This window comes from Mytilus galloprovincialis, chromosome 8 (assembly GCF_965363235.1).
Source record: "Mytilus galloprovincialis chromosome 8, xbMytGall1.hap1.1, whole genome shotgun sequence".
Classification (NCBI taxonomy): domain Eukaryota; kingdom Metazoa; phylum Mollusca; class Bivalvia; order Mytilida; family Mytilidae; genus Mytilus; species Mytilus galloprovincialis.
The window spans coordinates 86,231,026-86,252,319 of NC_134845.1; the positions used below are offsets into that span (position 1 = coordinate 86,231,026).

At 31.9% G+C, this 21,294-nt stretch overlaps 1 long non-coding RNA gene and 1 pseudogene across 1 annotated transcript; both read left to right on the forward strand.

Annotated features, from left to right (window-relative positions):
- The first annotated feature begins 1,106 nt into the window (after positions 1-1,106).
- LOC143042728 (uncharacterized) lies at positions 1,107-3,867 on the forward strand. The gene is made up of 3 exons (XR_012968106.1): positions 1,107-1,206; positions 1,823-1,948; positions 3,672-3,867. It is a non-coding gene; the product is annotated as an uncharacterized LOC143042728 (long non-coding RNA).
- A 13,173-nt stretch (positions 3,868-17,040) lies between these two features.
- On the forward strand, positions 17,041-20,687 carry LOC143043809 (uncharacterized; annotated as a pseudogene).
- Positions 20,688-21,294: the final 607 nt, after the last annotated feature.

Below are 21,294 nucleotides of genomic sequence, written 5' to 3' on the forward strand. Positions count from 1 at the left end.
AGCATTTTTCTCATACTTTGTAAATTGTCCTTTTTCAGATGGCCGTAGTTTCTTGAAAAGCGCATTAGCCTATGATTTTTTTTCATGAATTCACTTCAGAAAACACCTATCTTCCAAAATATAATGACCATTTAAAAAGTTTAACAGAGGAAAAATTTAGCGCCTCAGAAGTGTACATCCTTAATTAATAGGCAGAAATAATTTTAGAGTTTGACAAGACACACAGACATTCGAACACCGAACAGACTAAAATACAAACCTTGCTAGCGATGAAAAATCATTGTAAAGTCACAAGTCATATTTAAGTGTACTGAAATTTTAAATCAGCTACGTTAGCCATACGACATTATTTTTACAGCCTAGTAACAAATGTATATTCTGAATTAGTTAGTCCATTGTCAAGCACTAATCGGGTTCTGTTACATTTCCGTTATAGAATAACTTCTTTGAAATATTGTATGTTGATATTCCACAACACATACTTTTCTTGGTATAATGCTATTAGGAACTAGTAATTAAGTTTTATCTTACAATACGTCATACCAAATTTGTACCCCTGAACTAGACTGAACATAGAATGTTGAATTTCACGTTTTTGCTAAATAAGACTGTAATCCTTATAAACAACAATGACACTTAAAATTGAAAATCACAAAGAACTAAATTTGAAACCAAACAAATCAATACGAATCCCTAACAAAAATAATTAAAAAAAAAATTGTTTGTTTAAAAGTCCGATTACCCACTTCCAATTTTAACTCATAAAAAGTGAACTACAGTTGTATTGGTAGTTAATGCTCGTTATCAATATATTTTTAAAGCAAAACTAAATTCCACTGCAATGCTTACACGTCAATGTGCTTTCATACATCATCCAAACCCTTATATTGGTAAGTTAGGACTTTGGTTTAAAAACTGTTATAAGTTTTTGGAACTTCAAATCGGCAATCAAAATATAACATTTAATACATACATGCTCATTTCGCTAACTTCAGGTTTACGGTTCTTTCTAAATTATGCCATATTTGTAGACGAAACGCGCGTCTGGCGCAAATATAAATTTCAATCCTGTATCGATAATGAGTTTATTTCTAAATAACTTGGAATATAAATTCATATAGACGAGTTTTCATTTCAGAATTATGATGAAGAATTGTTGTTTGATTGTTTTCATCTTTTGCACAATTGATGTGTCAAATGGCGGCAGTAAGTATCCTGTATCTTTAAAACGCTGTAGTGAAGATTAAAGATCAGGCTGCCTGACTCTCTCATAATATAAAAAGTACGATCCTTTCACTCTGATCAAACGTTCTGCATTCGGGAGCCAAAATGAGACAGACAGAGTTAAAAACTTTTTATGTCACAGATATTCAATCATGCTAACAAAATTATCTACAATTTGTTTTTATAGTTATTTGGGGATACACACCTTCAGTTTACAACGATAATATCAGTACTTTCGTCGAGCTACAGAGCTGTACAAAACTGTTCAACACTACTTCCCTAGGTTAACCTAAGAACAATAACAAAAAAAACTGTTTTTAAGAAGAACATGTTTTAAATCTTCTAAGCAGAGTTACGAGCATCTCGAACAAATTGCGAAAACTTTATTCATGAGAAATCATACCGCAACAACAATATATATATAGACCTTTTCTTAAAATTAACAAAATTCTTCATTGAGTCCTATATTCAACATGGTTAAGCAAATCAATTTGAGAAATAAACTATGACTTTATATCTATATTCTGATTGTGTAATGTTAATGTATATATATCAAAGTAAATCATGCTATATTGTATCGGAGTACTGTACTATTCAGTTCTTTCTGGGATATGCCTCGCCTCCAATGGTACCTGTGGAAAGAAAGGTGTTCCATGTAATGAGACATTCGGGTCTGAATGGACGTACAACGGAAAATGCTGCAATGACAAACCATGTTGCAAATGTAAGTAGACAAATAAAGCAGGCAGTAGTGTTTGTCACTGTTGATCAAATCGAATGAATGCAAATGAATTTCATAGACATAGATAGTTATATTTGGACAAAAAAAAGAAACATGGAACAGTTTTCATTCCTTTTTTGAAATATTTTGCGCTCAACAACGACGATGATGGCGTTTTGTACAACCAACAAAGACAAAACATCTAAGTATGACATGTTTGTACTTAAAATATCACATTTGCAATATTCTAGTCGAAACAAAGCAATTAATTAAAGTTGTTTCAGCTGCCATTTTGTCCTTGAAGATTTCGTAATGTTTCAGATTTTGATACTGGATGTCTCATCTACTCACTGCTTAGATAAACAAATTGAAAGTAGGCACTCACTCCACTAGTATGTCAGTAGAATATTATAAATATATTGGAATGTATTGTGTAAAGAGCAAATGTATAAACGTCATTGCCTATACCAAGACAGGTGTACGACAGTTGTAATCATTTCATTTGATGTGTTTGGGCTTTTGATTTAGCCATTTGGCTTTTTCTGTAGACTTTTCCTCGGAGTTCAGTATTTTTGTGATTTTTTTGAATTAGAAGACACATCTCCTTTAAAACTCTTTTAGTTTATCACATAGAACTTGCATTCTTCTGTATAATTTGATTATTTACTTATATAATGTGTACCCTTATTGTAATGAGGTTTTAATTTTGATTGTTATATTTAATATCTTTATAGAAAAAAGCGTAACACATTGTTTCTAACTTTGCAATAAATGATTTTTTGTACACCAACATTAAGAACGGTTTTAATTATTGTTTCTTTTTAATTTTGTACAAATACAAGAAGAAATAACCCATCCAAAATCAAAATAATAAATTCCATTTGTTTCCTTTTGTGAAATCAAGTTTAAAAATATCGTTATCACCATTTTTTAAATCATCATAAAGGTCAAAGGGAAACAACTGTATTTCTTCGCTGGAATTCGCTATGTGCTTCGATTGCAATATGCAAAATTAAAAAGAACATCACAACTAAGGTATTCTGTTCCTTTACAAATTATTTTAACGACAAAAGAGTATTCCACTGCATTAAGTGTACCTTTTAAAAACTTAAACTTTTACACATGAATCTGATATTTACTTGCAACGTAAGTATTGCCCTTCCGTCTTTCTTTCCTTTCTGTTTTTCTTTTGTTCTTATATTCATTTTATTTATTTAAATCTCATTAATGGGGCTTATGTTTCATAAACAGATGTGAACAAAAACATGTCTATGCATTAATTGCACAACAAGATTGTCTGTTGTGGAGAGTGGTTTTATTGCCAATCATTCCAAAGAAATACCTGTATAATCTGTATTTCAATATCTCTATATTATGTTTGTTTCATTCAAAATTTCAAAATGAAGGAATATATTTTCCACATGCAAAGCTTTGATTCTTTGTCCAGCTTTGGCTATATGTTTGTATCCGTTTTTGGTTTATAGCTCTTCATGTCTTTTATTAGCTTTCGTTTTACAAATATTTTGGCCTCGAGCATCACTAACGAGACATTGATTGTCGAAATGCGCATCTGGTGCAGACATTTGGTATCGTTTATGTTTAAATGACGTTCTGCAACATTTGATCAAAGTGATTTATTCATTACGTTATTATAATTACGCCATCGCTTCATCTGTTTATGTTTTAATTGCGATTACGGATCAAATTTAACCAAATTTATTTTTAGTGTTAAAAGCGCCATGTGTTCCGGAAACTTGTCCAAAGGGGTTCGTTCTTTTAGCAAACCAGGCAAATAAGGCTGATTGTTATTTCTATAGTCGTGGTGGTATTGAATTGTGGGAGACAGCCAGGGTGAGTATGTTAATTAATCACTATTAATCTGTAGGAAGAAAATAAGATTAATTCAGATATTTTTTATGTATTTATCAAGTGACATTACATAATTCTTTATCACTGACTTAAGTAATTTACTACGTTATCTCTACATTATAAACGTAATGAAAGAATACCCAAGGCTCCGCGTTGAAGACCGTACTTTAACCTATAATAATAGTTAAAAATTTTTAAAGTTTTTTTTTTTAACTTGGATTGATAGTTGTCTCATTGGCACTCATACCACATCTTCTTATATCTATTTCAACTCCAGAATCAACAATTTTTCTACAGGTTACCTTCTCTGTGGTGGAACATCCTGGTACGCGGTCAAGCAAGAGCAAAAATATCAATCTGCACAATTTTGAGGGAAAGTTTTCTGTAAAATGCTTTCTATACACGACGCGGAAAACAGTAATCTGTCCACCAAAGTTGCACCGATTGTATATTTGATTTTACTTCTTATGGCTGTTCGTTATTACCTGAGTACCAGGATATCCTATCAAAGTGGGAACCTGACGAAAAATTATAAACCGGGAGTTCAAAGTTGGTATTATGATAATAGACTACTGCTGTCACGATATGGGAGACATAAGTATATGAAAAAAACAGTCTGTTTACCAAAACAAAAAAAAATCAGTCTATTTACCAAAACAAAAAAATCAAAATAACATGTATATAGTATATGTTAAAACGATAACAATACTGACAGGGCTAATACGATGACTAGTATTGACACTCTAAGAACATTTTTCTGCAAAAAACATATTATCTACTGTATATTCGTTTATGTTCGTGGTTACCAATTTTCGTGGAATAAGGAAAACTTGCATGTTCATGATGTTGGTTGATACTAATTAATTTCGTGCTTTTTCTTAAGTCATCATGAAGCCTATAAAAATGTGTCATTGGTTGAAGATTTAATTTCGTGATTTTACTGTTCCCACGAAATCAACGAAACTTGGTATTCAACAAATATTAATGAATCCACAGTACTAAGAACAAACAAATTTAGTGACCGAAATGTAAAAATAAAATGAATGTTATCTTACTATCTTTCAGTTGAGATGTGCCAATACACCAGGTGCCTATCTGTGGAGACCGAACAATATAGTAGAAGCCACTGATGTAATAGTTCAAATCAGTAAGTTGAAAATATAACATTAATTCTGTGTGAATGAAGTTAGTCAGTAATTACGTATTACAAAAAATCAACAAATCAATAAAATTCGTGTGAACGAACTTAATCCGTTATAATCCATTAAAAAGTATTTGAAAAAATATGACAACGAATATAATCTGTTATTAAGATATACGAAAAACTGTTATAACTAGTCCCACAATATTGTGATGACAAATTTTAGCTGTGATAACAATTTTTCCAGTTCGTAATAACGATTTTAATTCGTGATTTTGACTTTATCGAAAAACTAGGGAAGTTTTTATAATGCAGAAGCGTGAGGGACAAAAGACCTTTACAGAACAGCAAATTCACCAAAAGTTGCCTTTGTCTGATTAAATATAAACTACTGTGGTTCAATTATTTTCGTGGGGACCAATTTTCATGAATTAAGGAAAACGTACATTTTCGTGAATATTTAATTTCGTGGTTTTGATGGAATATGCATACACGTTTATAGGAAATATTTAATTCGTTGAACTTTTAATTCCGTGGTTTCACCTTTACGCACGTTATCTCCGATAATTGGGATTCAACGAATAATTATGAATCCACAGTAATTTCATTTGTTCAATTTTAAGTCTTCATATCAATGAAGCAAATGTAAATATAGAATAGAAAATGTGGTATGATTGCCAATGAGACATTTCTCCAAAAAGAGACCAAATGACACATAAATTAATAATATAGGTCACCGTACGGCCTTCAACAATGATAAAAGGCCCCGAAACGACAAATGTAAGAAAGGTATTAAATATTTGATATATGCTACCTACTTTTGCCTAAATTTACCATTATCATTAGGAATGAGGAAATATCAATTATCAATAGTTCAATATTAGAGGAGTGTGTTTACCAGTTTACCAAATGAACATACACATACACAAACTATACTAAACAATCTGATTGAGTTAAAGCCCTTGTGAAATAAAAAAATCAGTTGATTTTATGATAACAAATTTAACATGTTCATCTGTTTTGTTTCTATCAGCTGTTTAATGTTTGCCTTGTGTTTTGAATTTTTGATAATTTAACTTCGATCATGACCATTTGATGCAGAAAACATTGCATCGTGCAAATAATTAATCGTATCATACAAGAACATCAATTCTCACATCATGTGAACAATTTTCATTATTTTCGCAGTACTTTAGTATTTAAAAAATTGCATCACACGTTCTTAAAAACATAGTTCACAGTACAAATAGTTTGAAATTCTACAAGAGTTGACTTAATAATAGAACTTGCAAAAGATAAGGCAACTTCTTTAATTGAAATTGAGTTTTATTTTGTTAAATATATATGTATAGGTATCTGTCTAAGTCGTTGAATTATAGTAATTTCATTCCCCGATTTCTTACCCTTACAAAACCCATTTTGTACCATGATTATTTCGTTCGATGACCAGTTCATACCTCAACGAATATTTATATGTAAATCATTTTGTACCTTTTGGAAGATTTATACTAATGAAATTTTATAATTTTTTGAATATTTATATGCAAACCATTTCGTTTTTCACGAAAGAGACTTATGTTTGCTATTTCATACGCAATGGAATATATCTATGTTTACCATTTCCTGTCAAGTGCAGATTTATATGTGTGCCATTTCGTACAGGACGGAAGATATGTATGACAATGGTCGTATAAGGTGCAAATCATTTTTCAAACATATATATTCATGGCTTTCTTCTTTGATTAATATCTCATTTCACTGTATTTCATGATATTGTTCACGATAAAGCAGCTGTTGAAAAACTATAAAAATTGTTCAGAAAAAAATTCCTTTGTTAATTAACCTCATTTTCAAAAAATATTCATCAAAAAATGTAAATTGGTTAAGGATAACCCCTTCAAACAAAACAAAGTACATAAAAAATATCCAAGTTTCTATGTATTGCCTAATTCAACGAATTATAGCTCTTTTTATTGTAAGGTACATTGTTATATTCATGATATTGATTAATAAAAAATCCACTTTCTGGCTCTAATAAATTCTCACTCAAGAAAAGAATTTATCTTTGATTATGTAGATTAGGTTCGTTGTATTTTAGTATCGAAGCGATTTTAGAAACATATATGTAACTTAGTAAATGTTAAAAAAAACCGTTTCATTTGATATGTTTATTTTATATTTATATTTTACATATTTACAAAACTAACTTTTATTACGACAAACATTTTTTTAAAATCTGTTCCTATATGGTTACGCGTCATAACAGTTTACATCGTTGTAACTTATGTGTGTTGTTCCCTTCAACCTCAACAGTATTAATTTATCTTGTTTCTTTGAAAAATTCCAGTCAGGAATATGAGAGTTGTTTCCCATCAGTTTCGCTAAGTATTAAGTTTTAAGGACGTTTTTAAAATATTTCATTGGAGTTGGTATTTATGTTCATACTTTATTTTTATTCTACTGATTTTCAATTTTACATTTAATTCTTTTTACAGTCGGTGTAAATACTGTATGGACTGGTGCAAATGATAGAGACAAGGATGGGAACTATATATTTGACATAGAAAATAGTCCATTTTCAAAAACATCTCTCCCATTTGGATCAGGTAAATTTGACGTACTTAGTATAATTCATTTACAGTTTATACACCATACGTCAATGAGACAGTAAGCAAACAACTCAAAAAAAAAAGCGTCAGAAGAACAGTACTTGGAACAAACAATAAATGTATATAAAAAAAGTTAGAACAAAATCAATAGACTAATAAGGATCAGCACTTTTACATTAGGTACTATATAACAGATAAAACAATAAAAATATTTTTTACGAATTGGACTAAAGAACGGGTATTTACTTACATTTAAAACCCGTCGGTGGCCACTATTTGAGCAGAATTTTGTTACACTTCCAGAGCACCTGATATTACTTCTATTTTTTATATGTTGTATTTCGTATACTGCTGATTTCTTTTAGTTAAATTTCGTTTTTTTCCCATGGCGTTGTCAATAGATATAAGAAGATGTGATATGAGTGCCAATGATACAACTCTCCATCAAAGTCTCAAAATGTGTTAAAGTAAATCATTATAGGTCAAAGTACGGTCTTCAAAACGGAGCCTTTGCTCACACCGAACAGCAAGCAATAAAGTTTGTTTTCGACTAATGGGTATGCAATTCGATCGCTTTTGTATATTTCGCATGTTTTTTAATACAATCTAAATATGATTTAACTCTAAAAATGGTATCGAAGAAGACAATTTTTAGGACTAGTGCAAACAATTGCAGCATTTACACTGATGTCCATATAGTTCAATATATCGATGTGTCGCTTTAAAATACACTATCTCGTAATATAACCGTGGGCTCATTTAAAAATAAATTTTAAAAAAATATACCATAGACAAAAAGTAATTACTTTAAATTAGATGGGTACTGTTCAATGACATTACATTTCAGAATATGTTTTCTAATAAAAAAATTAAAAAAAATTCGAGGTAAATTATCGCTAACCAAATATTATCCTTTAATTTGCCGTTTCAGATTCTAATACTTCTTGGTAATATTTTCCAAAGTGTACACAAAGCGTCTTGATTGGTTAAAAACGTCATAAACAGTTGAAATTTAACCAACCAATGACGTGACGTTATTTCCAAGAAAAAATTATAACAATTATTCTTTTTATAATTCGGAAGATAGTTATCGGTGAAAGCATCGGGTTCAATGGCACTTGAAAAGATATCGGTGACTATTGTGGATAGAGATATTCTTTCATCAATTGTAGAAAAATATTCGAATATAACAGTGCCTCTAGACATTAAGGAACAATTTGTTTATGAGATTATGAAACAGTTGATAGATCTTCCACAAGACGAGGCAGCGTATACATTGAAGCTGTATTTTTTTTTACTTGATTGAGGATTGACGAAATAAATATTTGGTTAATTTTTTCAGGCCATTTTGTGATTGACGCTAATGCAGTGTATGTGGATATACAGTTTAAAGCTCTTCAAGGAAATTGGTTATGGAAAAATCGGGATTTTAATCATCGTAATCGCTACCTATGCGAGTATCAACGAGTAAGTATACTCCTTCGTTTAGCCTTTAATTAGAAATATTATAAACCCTTCGAAATTTTAACATATAACTACTAGTACATCATCATCATGAATCATGAAAACTTAAGGTTAGTCTCGCCTGGTATTCGGTAGTATGTCTGTTTTAGAAATAAAGTATTCATACTCGTTTTCGTAAAAGGGATTCTTGCCAAAAAAAAACCTGGTTAAGAGCAACTTTCTGAAGCCGTACGTACGAGGGGAAAATGTTAACCTCAAAACCGGTATTTTTGGCAAATGCCCCTTGTTAGCATGATTTAATTGTTTAATTCTAACGAATGCTCTTTGTATTCATTTTGACCCCGGAATGTTTATTGTAATCAGGTATCCTATGAAAAGTCTAGCCGAGGTTTCAGAATTCGCATTATCTTAAGACATGGTACTTCCCATATGCCGTGGTAGTTACTAGCCAATACTTAAGCAAATGGAATTCCCTTGTTAAAAATACACCAACAGAGAAAAGAATATTTCAATATATAGGAAATTGGTGAAAAATATCATATTTCTCATCAAATCAAAATACAGCATTACTACATAAGACAGAACTGTATGCAATAAAAGACTCATATCTTGAATTTGTTCTTGTACATTTGAACAAATATCTTAACCTCATTTGTATTGTAAACTCTGTTATAAATAATCCGATTACATGTAGTACAGTCAATGTCGAGTGTTGTTCATTAGTAACACCTTTGTACGAAAATGTCATCATTGCCCGACGCGGTCAATAATTGTGGATTGCGTACCAAACTCAAGAATATCTTTCTTGTCTTGTATTGGCTTTAGTGTATCATTTTTTTTTAAATTGATAAAGGACATTGTAATTCTAAAGCAAACATATGCCTCTTAAATACATTGTCACTTTTATTTACCACTTTTTGGGCATATCGGGATGGCTAGATTTTTTTATTGGTAGAGGAAGCTGTAGTGCCAGAAGAAAACTACCGACCTTCGATAGAAAAAAGCTGACAATTATAGTCAATTAGAATTGAAGTCAAGTGCACCCGCACGAGCCATGTTTGATTCACAACTTCGGTGTTGACTGGCTAGGGACTATAGTAGTTACTATTTATACACTCGACCACCGAGGCCTCACATGCGCAATAGAAGAACGATTGTAAAAATATGATAACAAATTTTAGAAAATTAACATTTTGGTTTATATTTATCATTGAATTTTATAATTTCTAACACATCGACTATCTTAAACTAACAATTGACCATCAATTTTCCCGTCACCTTTGAGAGAATACTAGTATTGAGATAATAAAGCTGTTCAATTTAACATTTTACAATGTATAGATGCGAGTTTATCGCTGCATTGAAGACCCATTGGTTGACTTTGGCTGTTGTCTGCTATATGGTGGGGTTGTTGTTTTCTTGACACATTCCCTATTTCCACTCTCGATTTTATAGAAATTGACAAAAGTAAAAGAGCCAAATATAACAACTGTTGAAACATCATCACATCGAAGAAATCAAGAATATCAGGTTTCCCAGGTTTTACAGATTTCCAATTACATTCATATGACTTGAATGTGTGTAAATAAAGTAATGATGGTTTTTACATGATGCATAACAATTTAAATCAATACAATGTTCCGTATAATTATATCCCCACTTGAAGGAAACTGGGGGTATACTGTTTTACTTCTGTCTGTTCGTCCGACCATCCATCCATCCATCCGTCAGTCCGTCCGTTCAATGTATATTTTTCTTCGCATCTTTCTCAGGAACTACAATACTAGTATTTCTACAATTTGGATTCAGGGTTTATATAAGTCAGCTATACCGTGTGATGGGTTTTAAGGTTCATCCCTTAAAAACTTCCTGTTTACCAAACACTTTTATCATTTAAAACATGGTAGCCAAATTGAAAATTGCCATCACGCTATTCTCAGGAACTACACAACAATGATTTCTGAAATTTGGTTTCAGGATTTATTTAAGTCAGTTGTACTGTGGTGTGCGTTTTCAGTTTCATCACTTAACAACTTCCTGTTGAACGTATGTTTTTAGAGGACGGATGTATCATTAGTGAGCAATAGCGCACATAATCACTTGTTGACAAATATTTTCTAACCTATACAAATATATACAAAAATGTAGCATGATATATCAATTTTTAATTCAGATAGTAGTTATTTTTTTTGTGTCTGTTAATTTATGAAATTGTGTTTTTCAGAGAGTGTGTCCGTAGAGAGGATGTATGCCATTGCAGTACTTGATGCAATAAAATCTTTAAAGCAGATATGTTTTTGTTTTAAAAATAAAAAAGAAAGAATAAAACAATGCTTCACAAAGACTGTTTGAAGAACGCCCCCTTCCCCCTGAAGAAATTACAAAATTAACAAAACAAAATGAATCAACTATGAGAGTGATCAGTTTCTTTTCTACTATTGCATTGGTTGGTATTGTCATGCCATGCATGCCGATATAAGTGTTTCAATAGTACGTCGACTTCAGCTTGATATCAAACACCTTGACTTAATTTAAATTGTCTCGTTTAATTTTCATAACATTTTGACAAAATATTTACTTTGACACTTTGTCAAAAATAAGAAAAAAATTCAAAAAGCTTGATTGTTATCAAAGGCACCAGACTTTAATACGCTAGACACGCGTTTCGTCTACATGAGACTCATCAGTGATGTTCAGATCAAAATAGGATAAAGCCAAACAAGTAAAAAGTTGAGGAGCATTGAGGACCCAAAATTCCAAAACGTTATGCCAAATGCTAAGGTAATCTATGCCTGGGATTAGAAAATCCTTAGTAGTTCGAAAAGTTCATAATTTTGTAAACAGAAAATTTATGAAATGACAATATAATTGATATTCATGTCAACACCGAAGTGCTGACTACTGAGCTGATGATACCCTCGGAGACGAAACGTCAACCAGTGAACCACTCAGTTTCTTGAGAACAAAATTCATTGGCCATATAGCAGTTTCACTAACACTAAGTTTGATCACCGTGAAGCTTTATCAATAGAACGTATATTAAATCGTTTTTAAATTTTACATAGTCATCTCCCCGTAGTGTTATGTACCACCTTAATTGAGAAGAAAATCAAAAAATTGTGGCTGCGACAATAGCATAAAGGAGAAATTAAGCCATGATTGCAATTGCAATTCTTTCAATTGCAATTATTAAAATATAAACTTAAACAAAACCATTGATTCAAAAAGCTTCTTCATGAGCCTGTAATTCAGTGGTTGTGGTTTGTTTATGTGTTACATATTTGTTTTTCGTTCATTTTTTTTATATATATAAGGCCGTTAGTTTTCTCGTTTGAATTGTTTTATATTGTCTTATCGGGGCCTTTAATAGCTGATTATGCGGTATGGGCTTTGCTCATTGTTGAAGGCCGTATGGTGATCTATAGTTGTTAATGTCTGTGTCATTTTGGTCTGTTGTGGACAGTTGTCTCATTGGCAATCATACCACATCTTCTTTTTTATATCTTTATAGGCAACATTCTAAGGGAAAATGAAAATAGAAACTTTCGGAAATTAAAAGACAGATAACCCATACACTACAACCGCTGGAGTAATTTACACACAAAACAACAGACAGCTAGAATTGTATTATTTTTCAAATAGGTATTGAAATTGTGTCATAAGTCTGTTCGATTAGTTTATGTTCACTTGTGTTAAAAAAGAGGGACGAAAGATACCAAAGGGACAGTAAAACTCATAAATCAAAAACAAACTTGCAACGCCTACCTAAAAATGAAAACCACAAAAGGACAATCAATAGAACACATGACACAACATAGAAAACTAAAGAATAAGCAACACCAACCCCACCAAAAACTAGGGGTGATCTCAGGTGCTCCAAAAGAGTATGTCTTTTGATTGAGTAAGGCCATCACAGTTGACATTTTGTAGTTTGTCTGTCGAGGTTGTGATGCAACACTATCGTTTAAGATAAGGGTCAATGATGGTACCTATTAAAACATTTCAACCCACGGCACATCTGTTTGCACCTGTCCTGAGTCAGGAATCTGATTTTCAGTGGTTTATAAAGGCAAAAGTAGTATACCGATGTTCAAATAAGTGTTTTCGTTCTCGTCTTTATATGAATTAAGCCGTTGGTTTTCCCGTTAATAAAGTTTAACATTTGTCATTTTTCAGACCCTTTATACATTGTTATAGCTTGCTCTTTGGTTTTATGCACGACTCGAATGAAAAAAATCTGATCAACAAAATTGTAAAGTTCGACGGATGAGCTGTTGTCAGCAGTTGGTGTGTAAACATGTACGAACTTTTCAACTGGTTCTCTTTTAACTTATAATGAAATGTTACTGCAATGGACACGGATATGGATGACAATTTTCACAATGTGTAAGGATAGAATGAAAATAAAATGATAAAAAGACTACAGTGGTATACCGCTGTGCAAAAGTTATAAATACTTTTGGTGAAAACTAATCCGGGTTACAAACTGAAACCGAAGGAAAATCAACTATAACATGTATAGTAAGAAGTAAACAAAAACTCATAAAACTAAAAGACATTTAACTTAATACTTACAAATTCCAAAGATCTTTTATGGTACATACACTCTAACTCTCCTTCATCTTGTAACAGTATTAAAACATTTGACTTTTCTACTCTTTACACAAGTATTCCACATTCCAAACTAAAAGACAAATTGAAAGAGTTGGTATTGTTTTGCTTCATAAAAAAGAATGGCCAACGTAGATGCAAGTATCTTTGTCTTAGGGAGGGATAAATCTTACTTTGAAAAGGATCACTCTGATTAAAACAAAAAATTCTCAGAAACTGATTTTATCAAGATGCTTGATTTTTTTATTGACAACATATTTGTTACGTTCGGAAAACGTATTTTTCAACAGACTGTCGGCATTCCAATGGGAACAAATTGTGCCCCTCTACTTGCCGACTTGTTTCTTTATTATTATGAGGCTGACTTCATGCAGGAACTTCTTGGAAAGAAAGACAAGAAGTTAGCGATATCCTTTAAGTCTACTTTTCGCTATATAGATGATGTCCTTCACTAAATAATTCAAAATTTGGTGACTATGTGAAATGCATCTATCCCATCGAACAAGAGATAAAGGATACTACAGATACAGTTAAGTCGGCCTCATATCTTGACTTACATCTAGAAATTGACAATGAGGGTCAGTTGAAAACAAAACTTTACAACAAAAGAGATGATTTCAGCTTTCCAATTGTGTACTTTTCATTTCTAAGTAGCAACATTCCAGCAGAACCTGCATATGGGGTATATATCTCCAAATTGATACGATATTCCCGTGCTTGCATTTTCTATCATGATTTTCTTGATAGAGGGTTGCTGCCACAAGGAAGCTATTAAACCAAGAGTTCCAAATGGTGAAGTTGAAATCATCCCTTCGTTTTTACGGACGCCATCACGAGTTGGTTGACCGTTATGGAATAACGGTTTCACAAATGATATCGGATATGTTCCTTACGTCGTCACTACAATCATCTTCCCTTCCATGAATGTGACCTACCGAATTAGACTATTTACCAGATGTGTTATCACATAAGCAACACGACGGGTGCCGCATGTGGAGCATGATCTGGCTATCCTTCCGGAGCACTTGAGATCACCCCTAGTTTTTGGTGGGTTTCGTGTTGTTTATACTTTAGTTTTCTATGTTGTGTCATGTGTACTATTGTTTGTCTGTTTGTCTTTTTCATTTTTAGCCATGGCGTTATCAGTTTATTTTCGACTTATTAGTTTGACTGTCCCTTTTGTATCTTTCGTCCCTCTTTTACATCATTAGTTATAAATAATAAATAAGAAAATACACGAACTCCACTTAGAACCGGGAGTGAAATCAGATGATCCAGAAGGGTAAGCATTTCCTGCACCGTATACGGCACACGTCGTGTTATTTCTTTGATAAGTTCGGTAAGGATGGAAGGTTATAATGACCGAGGAAGAATATCAGATATGAGTTCTGACACACAATTTTGTCATAATGGCCAATCAGCTGATGATGGCGACCGGAAATTCCTTGAGTGATGATCTTAATTTGAATGATTTATAGCCCTGTGTTAGCAGCTGTTGAGAAAACAGTATTCCTCGTTCAACACAATCAACGTACTTTGAGCTAGCTCTAGAGTAACGTATCAATTGAGACACTCCATATGCCGGTGCCGCTTGGATATTGCTACACAGATATGGAAAGTTGACTATTTGAAAATTAAAATCATCGCGTTTGTCAAAACTTTTGGTATTTAACCTACCATCAGTATTCATTTCGAGAAAAAAAAGGTATAAATATGAAGCAGATGTATCTGTGTCGATAGTATCTTTAATTTTAAGTTCACTTGGATATATTAAATGTAAGTGACTATTATCATTAAGAGACAGTACATCATCAATATACCGAAAGGTGAAATTAAAAGACCATGCTAATTTCTTTTCTCCTTTCTGTACAAGCCCTTGGATAAATTCTGCTTCATAGGAATACAAAAACAAATCTGCAAGTAGAGGAGCGCAATTGGTACCCATATGGATTCTTAAGAAGAAAACATATAACGAAACAACAGAATCACTGAAGTACAACAACGACAAAACACTACAATAGAAAACACATAAATACGAACTATCAAATAACAACTGCCATGTTCCTGACTTGGTATAGGACATTTTAAGAAAAAAGTGGGCTGAACCTGGATTTGTGGCTTGCAAAACCCCGTGATTTATGGCAATAATAATCAATCAATCAATATTCCTCGACAAAACCACGAAATTAAATATCCACAAACATTCAAGTTTTCTTTATCCACGAAAATTGGTACCCGCGAAAATAAATGAATCAACAGTATACCGAACGTGATATGAATAAGTGTTACCAATATATTTTTAATTGTGTTGGCCTATCCAGTGTGACAATACGAAATTGCGACTTTTTATTGTCTATTGATAAGGTCCATGATAACTCTTAAAATAAGGTACGGGCCACCTTTTTGTTCTACTTAAATTTTGACAAAAGACCTACATGTAGGTATGATTCCAATTTTTCTACTTTTGATTTTAATTTTACGAGAAATTATTTTTCCTTCACATCAAAATCATGTCGATTTGTACATGTTGTATTTGTCAACACTTTTAATATTGCTCTACGGGAATATTTACTTAGGGCTAACAACATTGGGTCATATAACATCGTTTGGGTTCATTTCAAGATATTAATGCACTGTTGAACTTGAATAAAACAATGAAAAAAAAATTTTTTTAAATATTTTTTCATTGAATTTTCATCTAGATGAGACACATCCACTTTGTTTATCTCCATATTCACAACCTGTTGGATACGATTTTCAAATATACTTTCAGATGTATAAACTTCGTGTTCCGATTCCGTACGGACAGAAACGAGATTACACGATTGCTTGCTTAAACATTCTTCGAACCAGAAAGGTTTCATCTGTACGTTCAACCTTTTATTTCAAGCAATAATAATCTTTCAAAGTTCTGTTCATTATTGGATTATCATTTGAACTGAAAGGACACGACCGTTTATCTTAAAAAAAAATCATAAATATTTACATATGTTAAAAAATTCATATTTCTATCATTAACAAAATAAGTATCATAATATATACATAATTACCCTTTATATTCATATCATACATTACAATACAAATATGTTTATTATAGTGATATTGTGTATAACAAAAATATATACAATATTGAAATATTTTAATTAAGGTTCATCATAACCTTTTGACTTAAATGGTCATATTTACACCACAAATTTTACTCTGAGTACAGACAAACCTATGAACCTGCAAAAGTTTTAAGGGATGGCAGGAACTAGATATATAAATTTTAAATACATTTTATGTTTTAGAAAATTAAAAACTTTACTAGATTTTCCTGTCCAGTTTTTTTCGTTCCTGTAGAAGGTGCCAAAATAAACTAAGTTGGGGAAGAGGTTTGAGTATCTTCCCTCATATTAGACATGTTGTGAGTAGTATTGATTTAAATGAACAATAGATGGACAATAAACATTTGCAGACAATAGGTGATGTAAACTGTGTAACTGAGTGGACAGTATCAAATGAAACTCGGGTGTTTGTTTATTTTGCTATCTTCTGCAGACTGGTAAAAACTGGACATCAAAATCCAGGTAAGTTTTTAATTTTCTGAAACGTATACTACATATAACTTTTATATATCTAGTTCCTGCCATGCCTTAACACTTTCCTAGATGTACCAGTTTGTCTGTACTCATAGTAAATTTTGAGGTGTAAACACGGCCATATTTTTCAATTCCTTATGATGAACCTTAAATTACATCCGGCCCAATGGACCTATTAGTCATAGCATATTAATAAAGTCAGTTGCATTACTTTAATTTTAATATCCGAATAAAGCATCATTGCTTCCAATTTTGTCATGATTATTTATTTCGGGGGGGAAAAACTGTTTGTAAGCATTATTCCTTGGTATATAACCTAAACACTAACTAGTTGAATGACAAAATGAATGAAGTCTGACGCATTTTGAAAATAAAATTTTCCGACATTTTGACCATTTCAAAACAATTAATGACGCACTATGTGTTACAATGTATGAAGGCAGGACAAATATAATCTCACATATGCGCAAATTAAACGTTACGTACCATGATGTGCCATATTCCCATATTTAGAACACGAACCGCCAAAAATCTGCATTATGTCCGAAGTTACACATCTGTTTATCGTTCTGTGAGGCTATGTTTGTTTTGCAACAATCACTCTTGTCTCTATATTCACATCCTGTCAGAATAGTAAGTAATACACTAGTTCAGGGAAAAGTTAAAGGTGGCACTTGTGATTGTGTAGCAGGGTAAGTACATGTACATTGCTGAATTTCATTTGTAATTAAAAAGGAGAAGTTAAATTTACATCAAACAAGTTGTTTGTTTTTAAAACATCTTCCGTTTCATTACATAAGAAGTTTGTTATAAAAAGGGGAAAAGGGGGGGGGGGTCAGATTATTTTTCTTTCCCATTCGTATTTTATTTTGTTTTTATTTTACAAATTCTATTTCAGTATTGAACCACAGCAATCTTTCATTTCATTTTGAAAGAAAATATTCGGTCTGGTCTGTTTGCTGCATAATTATATGTATTATTTATTCGTAAAAATTTCGTTCAGTTATCAAACGTAATATTTATCCCATTTTTTTCTGAGGCAAATAGATTATATTGTATTAAAAAGATAGAAAATTGAAATAGTATAAATCAGAATTTGTTCCGTTTGCCCTTTTTAAAAACGAAATTTCTACTCTATCTTACAGGAAAGGTGAGGCATGTAGTCACATCGCAGCTTTACTATTTGCCATAGATGACTTTGTTTCAAAAGGCCTGAAAGAACTTCCAGCTGATCAGACTGGCACTGAAAAGCTATGCACGTGAAACCGACAAGCAAGACAGAAGATTGAACCAAAAAAAATACACGACATACGAATTGTGAAGTACGTAAATTTTTACTTTTATTTTTTTATTAAAATGTCATTGATGTGATAATCATCAGCTCCATATACGAATATGCATATTACCTATATTTAATGAATGGCTGTTATTTATTTTGAATTTATTGAACCATAAAATTAATTTTTGACTCTTCACATTGAATAATCCGCGAGCGGATTATGTTAAATGTGAAGAGTCAAAAATTAATTTTATGGTTCAATAAATTCAAAATAAATTATTGCCATTCATTATAAATAAATTTCTATCAAAAATAAGGCTCAAAGATATATATTAATACAAATAACAACGTACACAGATGTTTGCGTATGAATACACAACGTTAGAGTGGGCGTGTCGCCATAAAAATTGATAACATTGAAAATAAAGCTAATTCTTTTAACCAATCAGAAGACAGTAAATACACCAAATTTATTTATTCCCTGATGTCTTTTTTTCTAGGTAGAAAAACATAACAAAACTTGTATGCAATATGATTAAAAAGAGATTTGGGATATACATTAGTCCTATATATGATATAAGCCTCTTGTAATTTCTATATCGTATGCAGTCAACGTTTTTATCGGGTTTTTTTTTTTTACTTTTAGAAATACATGTTATTATAAAGTTTAATTGGAGTTAGGTAAATTTTTGTATTTGAATATTTATATCTGATGTAACACATATATATTTAAATCGTCAGTTACATCTTGTGACATAATAAAGACAAATTACCAGCACAGCATCCTTAACGTGTGAATTTAGATATAATTTATTGGGGTGGTGTCATTTAACAATTGACTGCTAAGGAAGTTAAATATTGCTACCTGTTGAGTTTATTAACATGCGGTCAACCAGATGTGTAATTAACGGCCACAGGTCGGCTTAATATGATTGATCCAAATTTGTACCTGCAAAGAAACATATCCGTTTTTTTCTTGGTGATATGAAAAAACAAAACACCAATAAAATGGAATTTGATGAAGAAAAAACATAATTGTGTATAATCAGCAAGTGTCTGATTATTTGACATATTTGTCTTTCATTATTTGTTTTTGGTTATTTTTTTGGCAAGTAATTATACATGTATATTTCAATATAAAGTTATTTACATGTATGCATTTTCTATTTGTTCAGGCAGGAACATGGGAAAAGTCCAAAAGAGAGGGATACACTTGCTAGTCTAAATTTTGACCCCGCCATCCTGCAGATGGACATTTAAATCAGGGAGCTTTAAAACAATTATACGATGCACTTACTTCTGCAAACCCTACATGTGGATTTATGAAATACCACAAGATTATCCTTACAGATAAAATAGAACTTGAAGTTTAGATCCTTTACATACTGTACGTAACTTCAATGATTTCACCTTACCTCCAAGCATTAAAGAGATTAGGGAAGGAGGCCTTTACTTTAAAAGCACATTAAAATTAGACCAAAACGGCATTAATGAGTTGGAATTTAGTACCAGAAGTCAATCAAATTCAAGTGCATGGCACAGTGCAAGAAGATTTAGAATAACAGCATCCACTTTCCACAAAATAGGATTCAGACGAAAGAAAACAGACCCTACATGTCTTTTAAAGACTTTACTCTATAATGTTAGAAAACCAACAAAAGACATGCTTTTTGGCTTACAACAAGATGAACGATCAAGTACAAGATTTGAACAGGAATTGGAGAAAAGGGGGAAAATGGGATTAAATGTCCAAAAGAGGGGTTTAATTTTACATCTTGAAAAATGCTACCTAGGAGCATCAGCTGATGGAATTGCGTAGATGGACGGAGAGACTTATGTTCTTGAACTAAAAAATCCGCCCTCAACCTGGAAAATGAATTTGTTAAATGATGCTAAAAAACTTGCATGTCTGAAAATTGATGAGAACAATAAGGTTTACTTGAATCCTAAACATGAGTATTTCACACAAATACAGGGACAAATGGCCGTCACCAGAATTAGAAAGTGTTACTTTGTTTTGTGCACAGAGAAAAATGTTCATACAGAAGTAGTACAATTTGATGAACAATTTTGGAGTGATTTGCAGAAAAAGTTAATATTGTTTTATAATAATATTTTTCTGCCAGAAGTTGTATATCCATCTGTAAAATTTGGATTACCGTCACTTGAATTGAGCTTACATGAGTGAATGACATTAAAAATATTTCTTGTATGCTATTTAGGCTTATTTTGTTTTTTAAGGGTGATTGACATAAAGGTGCGATTGATAGATTGATTTTTGCTTATATAACAGTGGCAAATATTTCATGCATATTCACGACAATATAAAACAAAATCCTTTACACTTGTTCTAACTTGAAGCAGAAATACACAAGACCAACAGTTAAGTCCATAGTGAGCTTTGGTATTTGAATTTTGATGATGGGCCATTAATAGATTGCTATATGGCATGGGTTTTGCTCATTGTTGACACCCTGGCAATTTTTATAATTCACATCTATTGCAGGCCGTATATTGACCTATAATGGTTTAATTTGTACTCCTACTAATAAACATTGATCATGATTAAAATTTATCAGTGAAAGGAAAAAAAAACAAATCAAGATATTAACATTTTATAATTGGAGTCTGAAAATTTGTCAAGAATGAACAAGTGCGGAAAATTTCATCTGCCACAATCTGCAGGCTTGATCCCATAGTCCCATCTAAGATGTGGAATTTCTTAATTCTCTGGATAGCACTTTCAACATGAATGCGCACTTCAGCAATACGTCTTGTTACCTCTACTTGTTGGG